This window comes from Halichondria panicea, chromosome 4 (genome assembly GCF_963675165.1).
Source record: "Halichondria panicea chromosome 4, odHalPani1.1, whole genome shotgun sequence".
Classification (NCBI taxonomy): domain Eukaryota; kingdom Metazoa; phylum Porifera; class Demospongiae; order Suberitida; family Halichondriidae; genus Halichondria; species Halichondria panicea.
This window is the reverse complement of record NC_087380.1, coordinates 4,052,329-4,067,723: the sequence shown is the minus strand read 5'-3', so window position 1 is coordinate 4,067,723 and position 15,395 is coordinate 4,052,329. Positions and strand designations below refer to the sequence as shown.

General features: G+C 40.2%; 2 long non-coding RNA genes across 2 annotated transcripts; one reads left to right on the top strand and one right to left on the bottom strand.

The window, feature by feature from the left end:
• The first annotated feature begins 1,858 nt into the window (after positions 1 to 1,858).
• Positions 1,859 to 3,335, top strand: LOC135335570 (uncharacterized). Its single transcript, XR_010394536.1, has 5 exons — positions 1,859 to 2,648; positions 2,733 to 2,806; positions 2,864 to 3,063; positions 3,112 to 3,182; positions 3,258 to 3,335. It is a non-coding gene; the product is annotated as an uncharacterized LOC135335570 (long non-coding RNA).
• Positions 3,336 to 12,304: 8,969 nt separating this feature from the next.
• Positions 12,305 to 13,484, bottom strand: LOC135334554 (uncharacterized). Its single transcript, XR_010394320.1, has 3 exons — positions 13,137 to 13,484; positions 12,859 to 12,940; positions 12,305 to 12,790 (listed from the first exon to the last, which is right to left on the bottom strand). It is a non-coding gene; the product is annotated as an uncharacterized LOC135334554 (long non-coding RNA).
• Positions 13,485 to 15,395: the final 1,911 nt, after the last annotated feature.

Sequence of the window (15,395 nt, the reverse complement as noted above, 5' to 3'; positions counted from 1 at the left end):
GCTGTCGAATGGGAACGTTGTTGTCAGATACATCGATCAGATATGATACCGTCATTTTACAGACACTGAAAGAGTCGAGTATTTCACTAAGTAGAAGCTGAAATGGCTGAAAATTGAACTATCAATTGAATCACCTCAGAGAAAGCAGGAGCACATGAAGGGATGACTATATGCATAGCATTGCGGATTCACTATCGTTGTTTGTAATGTGCTAAGTACTCCGTACATGTGGCTAATAACGCGTTAGTCAAATTATTGAATATACTGTCAGCAGCACTTTAATATAATTATAGCGGTTTGACATATATGGCATGATTTGTACAAAGCTAGACAATACAGAATCAGCATAGTAAGACAAGCACTTATATAGTGGTTTGACATAATTATATGGCATGATTTGTACAAAGCTAGACCGGATACAGAATCCGCATAGTAAGACGCTCCATCCCCTCATGTTCTCCTGGCAAAAGACATACCCATGACGAGATCACTGTTTGTGTGTGTTTGTGAGGCGCTCATGGGCGGCTACGGGTATAGTAGTCAGTGGTTTGTTTGTCATCTGAGCCTGCTCACCTGGCTGCCATAGGATTGCGTTTACAGCATTGATAGCCTTCACACAACAAGTTATTAGTTATGCCGCACGAGGGATACGACTGTGTGTGTGTGTGTGTGTGTCTGTCGGTGTGTGTATTCCAGCTGTAACTGCTCAACGGTTGCAATGCGATGAAAACTAACAGCTTCTATAGGCTTCTAGCCACGGATTTTGATTCGTGGATTAGCAAACTAAAGCTTCTTTCTCGAGTTATGCATGGCTAGTTTGACTCACATTGAAGGCTGTTGCAGTCACTTCAAAATTTTTCATAGCATCATCTGTCATTTGCTGTATCATTTGCGGACAAAAAAATCAGCATATCAATTTTGTGAACAGGAAAATGATCACAATTTAAAAAAACTATTACATCTATCTACAATCAAGCTGTGTATGTACCAGTCTCTGCCAACTATCTCCAAACCTAGACTGTCTCAAATTTAGTTCTATCACCCCTGTCCCGAAAAGAAACTGCTATTCACCTCATATATCCCTGATTTTCAAGGTTGCTGCTCTTGAGCGGGGTTATTAAGCTCCAATAAAGCTTAGCAAGCCTTAAAGGCTTCAAACTACTGCTAAATAATAGTAAATCCTGAGCAGAATCAGCTTTGAACAACAAGAAAACTTCTAGAAAACTAATAGATTATGAATGACAGTCCAATAAGTGGGCAGGGCTCACTTACTAGATCTAGATCTAGACACACTATAACTACTAGTGCAGCCACATCCAGAGCTGTGCAGTGATGCTACTGCATGCTGGTCTATCTGGGACACCACAATACTCACATCTTCCATGTAGGAAAACTTGTATTCATTGTTGTTTTTGCACTGAAAATCAGATTCACGCTATTAATTGTTGTCTCAGAGTCTGCATGGGCTTAAATTATTGTGAATCCCCAAAATGTGCCTCCTTCAATGGCAGCAGGGCTGTAACGGGCCCATGTTTTTTTCCCTAAATCGGGAAGTTGGCACCTATGCATTCTTTTACACATTAATTGATTACTAACTTTCATGCTTTAGAAGTCCAAAGGCTGCTTGTAGTAGATCTATCCACATCTTAGTGAGAGTTTTATTAGCCCTAGGGCTTGAGGGCTTCTAAGTCATGTAGAAACTAAACAGTGTCTAAGAATTTATATCATAGTGTCTCAGATGGATTTGCTCCTAGCCATGAATTGTTATCTAATCTTTGCTACATGATTGTAAGTGTTTTCTATAAGTGAAGTACATGATTGTCTAGTACACAATTTTCTAAGTTGGATAAAACACTTCCTCTAACCAATCAAATTGCACTATTTATGGCTATAAGAACATGCTCTAACATTACATAGATAGTTTGTCTTCTAAACCTATATAGATCTGCAACAATGTCCCTACTTCCATCTATAGGTGAAATATCTCAACAGCACAAACGTCGAAAATTACAGACCTCTTCCCTTCTCTCTTTTTACGAATCACTGGCTTCGATCGACCTCAACACATGGAGCACACTTGATAAGTTGAGCAGAGAAGTGAAAGAATCTTGGTTGGTAGCTAGGTTTGGGTTTGTACTTGTGAATGAGGTGTGCCTTTTACTGCGTTCGATCTCTGGCAATGTTACTGATTCCGAAAAAAAATATCTTGTGTAACTGTGACCTCTCTCTACCTGGTGTCCAACAGGAAAGTATAGAAATGGTGGCTGAATTTGTCAATAACCACTGCCCACACCTTGTACGATCTACTCCGAATAACTACCCTCCATTGTTGACTCCACCCACAAACACCTGTTTTGACTGTGACCGACCATTGGTGTCTAATCATTCTTGCCATGTGAGTTTTTTATTGGCTAAACTATTATTTTTATCCTAAACAATATTTTCAGATAAAGTGTTACTCTCTGATCGAATGGTTTTGTTAGAGGAAGAAAGTGTACGCTAAGGTGTAAAGTTTGCAACATAACTTATAACTATGCTCACTTTGGAAACAAGTCTGAGAATGGATTCCGTATGTACCCCCAAACTCAAACATATGTTGAAGTGTCTGACACCATTTATTTTTCGTTGGAGTGGCAGTGTAGCCTTGCGTAATTGAACAATGTTTAGTACTTATAGCAAAACTGTTTCATGAATAAATAATGTCCATCTCAACATAATTATTTGTCCTGTAGTAATCACTCTTGGGTTTCCTTTCAAGGGTTTGCTGAAAGTTACAATACTGCTTTAGAGATACCACCAGATGAAGGTATAAATAGAGAAGCAAATAATTTATGTCTAGATAAGTAATGGTGTTCAAGTACAGAGCTTAGTCCCTATATTGTTGGGGAAGCCTTCTATAATGGAGAAGTGGAGAATGAGTTGAGACGAGTCAATAAGATCGACTATCGTTTCCATAAAGACAGTGAGAGAGAGGAGTGTATGGAAAGGATTGAAGAAGTAAGGCGGCAATCTCTATATACCACCACAAAGAAGACACGTGTACTGCTGAATGCAAGAAAAGAGGTAATTATAGTGCATGCATGACTGTATAATTAGTATTGAACCCAATAGGTTGTGGTCAACTGTGGGTTACAGATGGAATTTGGAAGACTGTTTTCCCACACTGCATGTTCAAAGTTGAGGTGATGGATGGCAACTTATTCATTTCCACAAACATTATAGTTACATTGTAATTTGTAATTTCAAAACCTTTGCAGCAAATCAGTGATGGAATTCCAGCTCTCAATTTACCTGATGTGTGTACAAACTCCCCAATTCACAATAAGGCGTTTTGCTTAGAAAATGAAGAGGAGTGTGAGGGTGACACTGATACTGTTGATGCAGTTGTGAACTCTATTAAAGTCAATACAAACCAATTTGGAACATCTGCTACCACCTCACAAGGTATATAATTATGTAGAATTCTCTATTACTTTTATTGAACTTTATCCTATAGGTACTGCAGCTTTAATTGAGAAGCATCCTAAACTAGTACGAAGTACTGTGTATGATGACCCTAATGAACGAGTTTGCAGGAAAGATACGGGTAAATCCAAACGGTTGAGGAAGTGGTCTAGAGGGCATCAATTTGTCATCAGAGGGGGTGGTCATATTGACACTTGGCAACCATTGTACAGGTACACGCCATGCATTCACATGACCCTTTTCCTGTATACATTTTAGCATAATAGCTACATTATACTGAACTGTAATATAGCTAGTGCCTATAATTATAAGTACTAACCCTCAGCTGTTGACATGAATAGAAACTATGCATGTATAAAACAAATGCACTCTATATATAATTTATATACCTATATAGGTCTGAATCGCCATCACAAGTGTTCTTAATTTTGATTCAATGGCTGCTGTCTCTAGCTAAGTCTTGTGGTGGTATTGGGAAGCCTATCTCATTGGCCTATGACAACATGTGCAATTTAGCAAAGCTGAAGGCTGCTCGTGCTCCTCTACCATTTACTCCGCCATTGGACCGTTTGTGGCTTGATGTCAACAAAATCATCGATGTGTTTCATTTTCAAAACCATGTGTCTCCAGATTGTAAATTAAAGTTTTCTCCTGCTGAACTGAAGAGCGAGAATCCTGACTTCAATACACAGGCTGGGGAGCAGACATTTGTTTGGGTACATCGGTTTAGTCATATTCTGTGCTCAACGAACAAGGTTCACCACCTTTTTTATCTCCACCGAATGGTGTTAAGGTGAAACGAGTATACCAGCAAGTGCTATGCTAGAGGAAAAAAGCCAATTCTCCCAAAAAGAACTGCAAAGTAACTGTAAATTGTTTTGCAGTGCTTATACATGTGAATGTGTTGAGATATACATGCAGTCACTTAATTAGCAATTACTATCACTGTACTTTATATGATACCTATATCCGACTAGAAAAACATTTGCAATGTGAAAAATTGCTAGGATTGGCCAGGGGAACCACAAAAAAGCGTGGAAACAAGAAATCCGACGAGAGCATAACTCCAATCCGTTACAACGTCAATCACATGTACTGGTAGTTTTCCATGTTTTCCCTGCTAATATAATATAAATACGCAATTTTTATTATACATCCATTTTGGAATGTGCGGGCATATAATCATGATGATTTGTGATGAATTGATGTTCCTAATACATGCAGTGTTGAGCACAGGTACACACAGTCCATGCGTAGTAACATGCACGAACCGTACTGGTGACCTGCATGGAATGATTTGGTGGATGTTCAATGCGCATTGAGTGTCTAGTGTGGACAGGCCTTTAGTCAGTCAGACAACGAGCGGTGAAACGTCGAAATAGTGCAATTTTTAAAATGACAATATTCATACATTTAAAACGTTCATGGATTATGAAATGAGAGATACAAAGAGAGAAAAGGCTAAAGAAACTATCTGTCCATTCAGTTTTGATGTGGCCTTTCCCTGCAGAGATAGAACAGTTTGAACATGAGTCAAAATAATTGAAATATTGCTAAACACGGGCAAACCCACTGCCAATCCTATGTAAACCTACTGGTTTTACTAATGCTAAGCTATTGGTAATTGTGGTTTCCTATGACTATTCAGAACACCCAAACATTTCTGCTGAGGGCTCTGCATGTAATTTATATATAATTATATATACCCACAAATACGATTAGTTTAATTATATAAAATTATGTCATATTTTATATACATGGATGCAGTGCTATGTCATTATCCTCTCACACCTGTCCGTCTCCATCGACTAGGAGTTACACCACCAATTAAGACAGAGGCAATTAGGTATACATGGTGTATATATACATTATAGCTAATTTTTGCTGTTTTTGTGGGCCCCGTAGACTGGCCGTAGTATAGTTTGCCGCCTTGACTATCTGCTATTATAACGTGCAAAACATATATTACTATATTAATGGGGCTGGAGGTGATTCTGATAAGCATGCCGGAGTTAATTACTCCTGATGATTCAAAGAAATACTGCTTTTATATATAGAGGGCCATTCCATGAACCTATAATATTATAATATAAAACATTTCGCAGTAATTAATAATTAGCTACACATGCATGCATGCATGCGCCATTATAGTATACAATGCCCTGCACATACTTTTATCCTGCACTCTCAGTGCAAAAGAAGCGTCCTGTTTCGGTATCACTGACAAAATTGTATGAAAGAATTGGAGTAAGTCCTGCCAGATTGAGTGGCCATGCACGCAGAAAAGCAACATCTACTACAGTTGTGGTAAGAAGGAACCTGTTAACAGAATTGGCCAAAGTGAAGTTGGGCGTTAAAAAAGGTAGCTATAAATATATAATAATAGTGCATGCATGATGCACTTAAAAACATTGTGCAAATTGTATATCTATTCAGACAACAGTAAATGTCTCGCTGAATTCAAAGCAACTGGCAAGCAAAGTAAGATGCATGTCAAGTGCCTGCATGCATGTATTGTGCATTTACTGTTACTTATTGTATACTATGTTTTTTATATAGGCTTTGAAGTTATCATGCATAATTATACTCACATGCAGACAAATCAAATTATGCTGCCAAGAACAGAAGCAAAACCAAAATTGCTAGTAAACCACGATCGCCTGCAAATACCAGAAGCAAAAGAAAACCTGCTAGTCAACCACAATCTGCCAAGATATTGTCTACCAATGGTGCCAAAAGAAAAAAGAACTGTGCTAATAAACTGCAAGGCAAATCTGCTGTACAAGTTGCAATTGTAGGAGGTAATTAGATAATTATTATGTGCTGACAAACAATATATAGTGCATGCATGGCATGTAGAGATATAATGTAATTATATTGACTCGGGCAATGCATATATAAGTGTACGATAAATGCAAGTGGCACTTATTTCCATGTATATGTTTTGATTGTGCAGAAGACAAGGAGCAATGCCCTAAGTATGTATGCGTATACAAGAGAGTGCCTCATGCTTCAACCATGATTGCTTGTCACACATGTGACCAATGGTTCCACATCAAGTGCGTATCGTTATCACAAAAAGAAGCTGGGAAGATAGCACAGTGGCATTGCAGCAAATGCATGTAGCTATAACACTTAATTTTGCCTGCATGAACTCAATCTATAATAACAGTTATTGTATCTATTATTTAGGTATATAATATAGTGTTTTGTGCGCTAGTATAGCACGTTGTTTTATGTATTATGTATATACAATCGAAATGAATGATATCTTGATACCATGCATTGTGATAATAAGTTTTATGGGGGAAGGGTGGTTTTTATGTAGTTACATGCATGCATGGCTATAATTATGGGGGGAAGGGGTTGTCTATTGAATTATAATATACCAGTGCATGTTATTATGAACATAATTATACATATTATGCATGGCCGAGGGCCCTGTGAGGTGCATGCATCATGGGGTTGCCAATAAAAGTCTGTCAATTGTGAACGCTTATACTATATATATATAGTATAAACTAAATTTGTGATCATTCTGTCAATTGTGAACGCATATATATATCAACCGTATATACTATATTATATATAGTATAAACTAAAATTTAATTTGTGATCATTCTGTCAATTGTGAACGCTTATATGAAACGTATAATAATACTATATATATAGTATAAACTAAATTTGTGATCATTCTGTCAATTGTGAACGCTTATATCAAACGTATATATATAGTATAAACTATAATTATATATATTATACAATGTGTGAACATTCTGTCAATTGTGAACGCTTATATCAAATGTATACCTTACATGATTCCACAAATAGAAACTAATTAATTTTGTGAACATTCTGTCAATTGTGAACGCATAATAATAAAGGAAAAATGTTGAATTTTCTACATAATATTACTTTCATGCAATAGAGATCTATATATGCATGTATTTATCATACACATAATGACATAATGATATAAATACGCTATAGATATACACTATACATGTCTATCAGTTTGCATAATACCACTATATATAGGCTATAGAGAATTGGAGACAACTCAAGTTCAGGTAGATTCTTCACCAGTCCTGATATATACTATAGCAGTATATCATGATTGTGATAGTGCATGTGATATAGTATCACAATTTATGCCCCACCAAAAAACCGTCCACAAATCAAACAGTGTATCTCATCTGTTCGCACAAACTTTCTATTCAACTTATATATGAGTTAGCCTTGCACTAAAGCGCTAGCTTTTTGTTTGCTACAAGCGTCAGAAAGAGCTGCTAAAGAAGCTAGCTATTTTAGTAGCCATTATTAATTTTTGTGAATAAACTTGCAGACACATGCACCCCTGGATGGAATGCGCATGCACGCTCAATACCTTCTTCTTCTTTGTATTTCCTGATAGGAGAGTATCCTTATTGGCCACGTGGTAATGGTAGCGATTGACAAAGACATAAATTGGATCACAGACTCACTAAGAAGTACGGCTAATCAGCACATCCCACTCAAATCCCAAAATGGAGGGAAAAACTTCAATTGGCCCAAAAGGCATCCAAAGCTGCCTACAACAACTGGAAGAAGTCGAGTAAATCTAGGCACTCATCAGACTCCCTGTGGTCAAAATACAAAGCTGCAAAGGGTAAATTCCGCTCTGAACTCCGTCACCACAATAAAGACGAGTTCTTGGACAACCTGACTCGTCAGCAGAGGACACCAGAAAGCTTTTTGAGACCATCAAAAAAACATTATGGGAAATCCAATGCTCTGACTGCCTCCCTTAATTACTGTGAATGGAAAAAAATTCGAAGGCAATAACATAATTGAGGGTTGGGCTTCCTATTTCAGTGACTTCCTCTCACCTCCCCCAGTGTCATCCTACTGCCTGCTCAAGCATCATGAGGGAGGTTACTGCTCATCTGGAAACCATCAAGTCCATCTCAAACCCTAATGAAACAGTCCAATTTAGCACCTCAGAGGTGGAATCAGCAATCAACTCCCTTAACAAGAGAAAGGCCCCTGGTCCGGATGGTATTGAAACGGAACATATAGTCCACGCGGGAGAATGGTCAATCACCCCTTACATACCTGTTTAACTCAATCGCACTTGTTGGCTATATCCCCATATCATTTCGGGAAGGTCTCATCATCCTGAAAGGTCCAAACAAAGATCCGTAAAATCCAGGCAGCTACCGCGGCACCTCACTCCTCTCAAACTTTGCAAAGTTGTTTGAGAAGCTGGACTACTACTCTCCAGTCTTGTCCCAGCAGTGCAACTACACCCCTGCAAGGTGGCTTTAGACCAGGCCTATAAGTTTCTCCCACACAGGCAGCGTTCATCTTGCAGGAGAATAAGCTCGATCCGTGAACGCAAGAAGAAAGCATTTGTTGCTTTCCAAGATGCCCAAAAGGCATTTGACACAGTATGGCATGCGGGCCTCCTTATCAACTTCACAACAAGGGAATCAGAGGGAAGATTATGGGATCTTATCGAGCACTGGTATTCGACATCAACAACTGCGATACTATGAGAGGGAAAAATCTCCACCCCGGTATGCATCTCTCAAGCTGTGCGTCAGCTATAGGGCACCATACTATCCCCACTCCTCTACACAATCTACGTAGACGACCTTCTAGTCAAACTCTCTTCCTGCGGAGAGGGGTCCCAAATCAATGGAGTCTACGTGGGTTCCCCCATGTATGCAGATGATCTAGCATCAATCGCAGACAACCCAAACTCCCTCCAACAAATAATTGACGTTGTCTACCAATACTCATACACCTGGAGATACAAAATCAACCCCCTTAAGTCTTCAGTATTAGTACTTGGGGGAGTCTACAAGATCGAGAGACAAGAATAGAGCATCACGTAAATGGACTATAGGGGACCAGAGTCTGATAATAAAAGAAGATGACGAAACTCATCACCTAGGAATTCTAAGATTGGCAACAGCATCCACAGTCTCTAGAACTAATGAGAGAATCTCGAGAGGCAGAAGCTCGTTCTTCGCACTGAATGCAGTGGGTGCTCGTTTTGGGTGCGTCCACCCGCCTCAAGCTATACGTTACAATCTGCCTCCCCATCCTGCTGTTTGGGTCTGAATTATGGGTACTCTCTAAGACTGAACTACTAATGCTGGAGAGAGCCCACAGAAAAAATATTAAGAACAATCCAAGGGCTCCCTACAAGATGCCCTTCAGTTGCCCTCAATAGCTTGCTTGGCACACTACCAATCAGCATGTGCCTTGCTACAGAAAGCTAAATTTGATCTTCGCCACATTAAGCCTAGATCCAGCCTCCCTAGCTCGCATAGTACTCCTAGAGAGACTAGCTAATCATTCTCCGTCCGCATAATACACTCCTGGTCAAGCTTGTTGCAGGATTTAGCCTCTATCGTCCCTTTCAGCTGCTCTCCCCTGCACCAAGCCTACATGGAAGAAGTCAGTCAAAATTATCCTAAGAACTCAACTTTACACTAAACTGCAGTCTGAATGCAGCGGGCTCCCGATATCTAATTGCAGCTCAACATTATTCACCCAAGGACGAATCTGCCCCCAGTGGCTCATTAGCAAAGGGGACAGACAAATGCTCCAGTGCTCCAACTTCAAATTCGCCTACTAGTGGGTTGCGATGGGCTAGAGTGAGACGCCTCAAGGTTTAATTCAGGGGAGGTGAAAGATCATCAACTTGCAAGCTATGCCACTCTGCTGCTGAGGACGCGATGCACTTCTTATTGGTCTGCCCAGCTCTCCAGAGCACCAGGGAAATGCTACTATCAAGGGTCCCCCGCACGCTGTCTGCCTACACCTCCTCTCCAAACCTGCTGATAAGCTACTTGCTCGGCACACCCTGGCTAGATGACCTCCCAACCCAAAAGTTCGCAGTGAATTACATACACGGGCTCAGAAAAGCCCATGCAGACCTAATGATTGTTCAATAATGACATAACGTATAATGACCACGTGGCCAATAAGGATACTCTCCTATCAGTGGAGGCAGGAAATACAAAGAAGAAGAAGGTGATTATACATTATGTCACAATCATTAGGTCTGCACGGGCTTTTCTGAGCCCGTGTATGTAATTCACTGCGAATTTTTGGGTTGGGAGGTCATCAAGCCAGGATGTGCCGAGCAAGTAGCTTATTATTAGCAGGAGCACATTACAGAAGGAGCGTCTTACCTCGGGAATCGCATCTCGTGGAATTTGCAAAGCATGACCTTATATGCAAAACCACTAAGTGGGTCTGCGGGCGAGTGCTAATTGAGCTGACGGTGCACTTTTACCAAGCATAGGTCAATAAAAGTGAAAAGCTACAGCTAGCTAGCTAGCTATAGGCCTGGTAGTAAGATCTCTCTTCTAAGAACCCCAGTAAGACTCCCTACTGCAAAAACAAAACGCCTAGTATGTGTTAGTCTAAGTCTAGCATCTGTACAAAGTGACTGGATATGCTCCTATTTTAGAACTTTCTGTACCTCACTGATGACAGTCTCTTCCATGATGTATACCAACATCCATCAAAGATCTAGCTATTCATTTTAGCTCTTTCTGGCTCAACCTAGCTCTCCTGCTGCTGCACTACATACAAATCCCTTTATAATGATATTCACAGGCTGACCGCGGTCTGTAATTTAAGTACACAGTACTTACACACTTTCTTATACGGCAATGCGGCGTTAAGCACACGAGATGCGATTTCCGAACCCATGCACAGTTAGACCTAGCCTCGATCCCAGGCCGAGTTTTCGCTTTTATAACGGTTAGGCGAACAACTGGGCCTGGTACTAGTTGTCTGCGCATGCGTCAATCGTTCGTCAGATTCTGACGAATGGATATTCTCGTTCACTTTCGTGACATTTATATTCGTGTACTATCGTGTACTAGAAGTCAGTTCCCGTTTTATCATTATTGGAATCGATTGGAATGGCTCTTAGCTGAAGCTTCTCTCTTCTCTGAAGCTTATTCTGAAGACTGAACAACAAGGGAAGAGGTATAAAGCTTTGTCAAGCTTGTTAAGGTCAGATATTTTTGTGTGGGCCCTATGGCCGGCTATGCTATCAAGTCTTGTTCATGTTTGGCAAGAATGTAGGTAGACTATAGTTTCATCATTAATATGGTGGATCAAGTGAAGAGTGTGAGCTAGAGAACTTGGTGCTGCCATCATCAGCTCGTCGACAATGACACTATAACCGAGAAATTTAATATGTATAGATCTACACGTATTTAAAATGTCTACTTCTCTGTACAGGAGCAATGGCTAATATCCAGCTATCCCAACAGTGCTCCTCTTGGCTATACTAATGGACGAGACTGGACAGTTTGAGGTAAGGGTTTAACCGTCTTTGGTTTCTTTTAATATTGTCCTATACTCACAGACACAGGACTGGAGTATGACCTGCTCATTCGAGCGTTGCTGGGTAGCTCAGAGACATCAAGAGAATCTACGTTTTCTCAAGCAATGAGTTACGAGTTGGGGCCTAGAATCAGAGAAGTCCAGCAGCCTGCTAAATCTTTTTGAAACGTAATTTGAAGGCATTCAATCATCCTGAAGTTGCCCTGGGTCACTGTAATTGTGCTGCAGCACAACTGGCAACTCCCCAGGCCTTTGTGAAGCAGCTCCCTATGTGCATCTTTTGTGTACTCACTCTGTGCATTTTCTGTGTACAAATTTCTATTATTGATTTATTAAATATTTTTGCCGACCACAAATATACAATGAAAATTTGACGCATGCGCAGACAACTAGTACCAGGCCCAGTTGTTCGCCTAACCGTTATAAAAGCGAAAACTCGGCCTGGGATCGAGGCTAAGTTAGACCTAGTAGAGGAATTGGAAACGCATACGTAAATGCCCGGCCCATGCGTGTCACGGTTAAATTTCTTCCTTTCCTGCCTCCGTCACTAGAAATTGACCTTTGTCCTATGATAATTTTAGTATTTTAATCTTTAACAGCCAAAAGACAGGCAGGAAGGCTACTACTGACTAGCCAGAAAGAGACATGAGACAGGCAGGAAGGCTACTAGGATCAAGTTAGGCTACTAGCTTCCATTCGTGTTTCAGAAGTTAGTATTAGAGGAGTTTTCGCCATTGTATGAAATAGTTTACAGTGGGATCAGACACAGTGTTAATAGAAGTTCAAGAACATGTTAACTTCTCTTTTATAGATCTAGATCATAAACAATTCATTATACAAACAATTTAACATAATTATTGTATGTCTACTTGTGATGTAAAGACAGAAATAATGATGCAATTTTCTTGAACGTCCTCTTTGGTATATAGTGGTTCAGTGAACGTGCTACAGTCTGCCGATGTAAACTCTGAAGAAGCATCATCAGATGCACACAATCTGAGATTAAAAACAGTATCAGTTTGAGATAACAGTTACCTTGGGTCTTCCACAACTGACACTTCCGTCGTTTATTCTCTCATAACTCTTCCCCAAAAAACTTGCCGATCCATTCGTATAACTACAAATAAAGTGTACAATAGCATGTAGTAACATTAAAGGGTCACTTCTAGCCTATATACATTTGCTACTTCAACACCTACACTTCCACAAAATCCCACAAGTGAAAGTCATGAGTGTGATAATAAATTTGTCAGCAAATACTACCATGGAGAGTCAATCACAAAGTTGCTACATTTAAAAAACACTTAACATACCACTGTACTTGTCTTCAATCTCAAACAGGCTGTACTTCTTTTTGGAGAGATAAAAAAATCCCACAATCCTCAGCCAGTCAAGGAAAGCTTAAAAAAACTCATGAAACTCCTTTAGTAGACACTTCTAGGTTAAGGTTACAACTATACTAGGTACTAAGAGCATAGTACTAACTGGCATAGCCCTGTGCAATATCCCTGAGGCCAAGGCACTTCTCTGTCCTTCTAAAAATATGCCTTGCTTCAGTTACCGCTACAGCATTGCGTGGGCGTAGGCGAGACACGGATGGGCCGAAATTGTACTGAGTCCCACGCATGCGTTTCCAATCCCTCTCCTCTACTATCTATGGTTAGACGCTCCTTCTGTAATGTGCTCCTGTTATTAGGTTTGGAGAGGAGGTGTAGGCAAACGGTGTAGGGGGGGGGGCAACATTTCCCTGGTACTCTGGGATAGCAACATTTCCCTGCATGGTACTCTGGAGAGCTGGGCAGACCAATAGGAAGTGCATCGCATCCTCAGCAGCGGAGTGGCATAGCTTGCAAGTTGATGATATTTCACCTCCCCTGAACCTTGAGGCGTCCCATACCACGTGTAAGAGAATCCATTTTGAACCCCAGGTCCTAGCAGTATCAATTTTCTTCTCTGTTGAGGTCCTGGTAAGCCACAAACCAAAACGGACACTATTGGGGAACAGCCTTTTGCCCGTTATAGAGAGGTGGTCTTCCTTGGGAGGTTTCGATTGCCAGCTATGTACTTTCTATGAGTCACTTTTTGCTGCAAATGATTCTCTTCTTTAGCTCATACAAGCTTTGAAAAGGCTGTAGAGACAAGCTACAGCCAGGTTTTCACGATTGTGCAAAATAATGCTATCTCAGCAATAATTTTCTGCTAATTCTGGGTGTGGCTGTCCGTTCTGGGAGGTTATTTTCCATTGCTAAAGCTAGTTGGAGACTAGAAAGCTGCTCGTTATACGGAGTAGAGAGGTGGTCGCTCCTGAGAGGTTGCTTTACATATATTGAAGTCATTGTAGTTTCAATCCGGACCTGAGCTCTTGGCCGTTATATAGCGTGTGGTTGCTCTTCGGAGGTGGTCGTTAATGGAGGTTCCACTGTACTACTTTCTGTGATTGATTTAATTCTGTCTTTAATACTTATCTCACAGACTACTGACTATTTGTTCCCACTGTTTGGCTACAGGCCATTTAAGACGATCAGTATGCACAATTAACTGTGGACACCCCATTCTTGTGAAACAATCAAAAAGCACATCGCAAATTATTTACCTCTTCTATAACACTAATACTTTTGAGTGAAAGCAAAAACATTGCGATAGGCATTAGCAAGCGCACGCTTGCAACACTCGTTTTAATAGTGGCAGATATTTCGATGTTAAAACTTATAAAAGCGAGCAAAAGCTAAGACGCTTGAACAGCTCTACACGCGACCTTTATTCGAGGTAAATCTCCATAATTATTTGCTGAAGTGATCCTTTACCGGTATCTATTAAAAGTAGAATTGTAGTGTGTTGCTTCTTTATTACTATACTGAACACTCCTCTGGTTATTTAGTCTGTCATGTCAATAGCCGACGGTTAATTATAGCACTTCAGTGCTCAGGTTGAGCATTTTTTGTTTTTTTTTGTTAGATAACTGATCTAGTTTGGGAACACATTCACTGACGATTGGTCGGTTGATGTTAGAAATATAGGTGTTTAAACTTAACTATGTAAGTATCATCCACAGAGAAAAATATGATCCATGAAATGTGGTCCAAAATATGAACCCATGCATTGGTCCAAATCTGGGGGATCAGTATTTGGTGTGACAGATTCTTATGTTGTATGTGCAGCTTAACGGCAACTAATAATACAAGATCAGTAGTGGATCATAACGAGACATAGTATTAACACATAATTCTTACAGATATGCATGATGCCTATAATTTTACAATTTACCTCATGTTGTTCTCTCTCTCTACCTGCATGTAACATGTTGTATTTCAATGCCAAGACTTATAAAGCAGCCACTCACTTTGAACTATGTTTTCCTCTATCTCTGTAGCTACATCATTTCTCTCCACTGTAGAGTGCCTGAGAGCAGTACATATACCTCCCCAAGTTAGAGGACCACCTGACTGCAGTCGATAAGCCAGGGCCTCACGCAAGCACACATCATTGTCACCACGATACATATCCCGAAAGTTGGTTAAGACGTTATAGTTTAGCTTCAACGCCAGACCCAAGTTGAACTACATCAGACTAGT